The sequence below is a fragment of the Lethenteron reissneri genome, chromosome 51, assembly GCF_015708825.2.
Source record: "Lethenteron reissneri isolate LAM-NWPU_2019-01 chromosome 51, ASM1570882v1, whole genome shotgun sequence".
Lineage (NCBI taxonomy): Eukaryota > Metazoa > Chordata > Hyperoartia > Petromyzontiformes > Petromyzontidae > Lethenteron > Lethenteron reissneri.
Genome location: NC_083829.1, coordinates 6,311,887 through 6,313,600, shown reverse-complemented (window position 1 = coordinate 6,313,600; position 1,714 = coordinate 6,311,887). Strand labels below are relative to the sequence as shown.

The 1,714-nt window shown below is 50.0% G+C and overlaps 1 protein-coding gene across 3 annotated transcripts in view; it reads left to right on the top strand.

The window, feature by feature from the left end:
* Positions 1 to 464: 464 nt before the first annotated feature.
* Positions 465 to 1,714, top strand: part of LOC133355498 (uncharacterized protein C3orf18 homolog) — a 16,083-nt gene continuing 14,833 nt past the window's right edge. For all 3 annotated transcript variants that reach the window (XM_061572821.1, XM_061572822.1, XM_061572820.1), the window contains exon 1: positions 465 to 666. The gene's annotated coding sequence lies outside the window, so the exon portion shown is untranslated. The remainder of the gene's footprint in view (positions 667 to 1,714) is intronic.

The window sequence follows — 1,714 nt, the reverse complement described above, 5'->3', positions numbered from 1 at the left end:
AAAAATGGGAGGGGTGGGCTGGGTGGAGAGGGGAGGGGTGGGGAGGGGCTGGGTGGGGAGGGAGGGTGGGGAGGGGCTGGATGGGGAGGGTGGGGCTGGGTGGGGAGGGGCTGGTCACCCCGTGGTGCCCTTATAAAACTCAACGTTGAACCTACTCACGCCGGCTTGTGCCCGCCCTCACAGTCGGCCATATTTGCGGAATACACCACGCCGCCGTTGACCCTGCAGGCCATTGACCGAGCAACCCAACGTTCCTACCAGCTTCCTCCACAGGACAATGTGTTCATCACAGATCAATTCCAAATTCTCACCACGCGAACGAGACGGCGGTCACACACGCAAGAGCATTGCCCCAGTCCCATTGCAATTCGCACATCGCATAAGCGGGTCACGCGCACCGCCGGGAGCCAATGGGAGAGGCGCGTTTACCTGCGCGGGCGCTTGTGCGCACTACGAAATGTAAAAGGGGGTGAGTTGTGTTTGTTGAGCGCGATTCGCTTCCTGATCGTGTTGAAGTCATTTTTTTGGGTTTTATTTCAAATTTTGAATCGGCCCCGAGGTTTAAATCAACACAGTCGACAAAGGGTCTTCATCGTTATCATCGTCAACATCGTCGTCGTCGTCGTTAGTACGATTGTTTGGGGTCTACAATTGACTTCCGTGATGGTGAGTGGGCTCTGTAAGACGTGTAGCAGCAGTAGTAGCAGTAGTATCGTCGTCGTCGTCGTTATAATTATTGTTGTTAATTTTGTGATTTGCCGCGCATTCGTGTGCGGTTATAATAATCACGAGTTTCATCGAGTCGCGTATTTGGTGAGCGATGTGGTGGCGGTGGTGGCGTTTTCGTTTTTTAAAGAAAATCAATTGGAATCCCATCCCTGTCAAGCCCTTATCAGTGCCCCGGCTTACTACAGACACATTCAAACCTCGCTGGTCACCCCGTAACCCTTAGAAATAGCAACGTTAGTCCTACAAAGTGCCATCATCACGAGGAGAGAAACACAAATAGACATTTTTTATTATATTTGTGTTGTCCGCATTTAAACGGCCGTACGCCGCATGGAGGTGAAACGAACCGTCTGTGTTGATAGTTCGGCAATATCTATGTGTCTCTATGGGTGTCTATGTATCTCTATGTGTCTCTATGTATCTCTGTGGGTATCTGTGTATCTCTGTGGGTCTCTATGGGTCTCTATGTGTGTGTGTCTATGTGTCTCTGTGGGTCTATATGGGTCTCTGTGGGTCTATATGGGTCTCTGTGAGTCTATATGGGTCTCTATGGGTCTCTATGTGTGTGTGTCTATGTGTCTCTGTGGGTCTATATGGGTCTCTGTGGGCAGAGGTGGGACAAAGTCATTGTTATGCAAGTCCAAGTCGAGTCTGAAGTCATCAAATTCATGACTCGAGTCTGACTCGAGTCCAAGTCACATGACTCGAGTCCACACCTCTGTCTGTGGGTCTATATGGGTCTCTGTGAGTCTATATGGGTCTCTATAGGTCTATATGTGTCTCTGTGGGTCTATATGGGTCTCTGTGTATCTCTGTGGGTCTCTATAGGTCTCTGTGTGTGTCTATGGGTCTCTGTGGGTCTATATGGGTCTCTGTGGGTCTATATGGGTCTCTGTGGGTCTATATGGGTCTCTGTGGGTCTCTATGTGTCTCTATGGGTCTCTGGGTCTCTATGTATCTCTGGGTCTCTATGTCTGTATCTCTG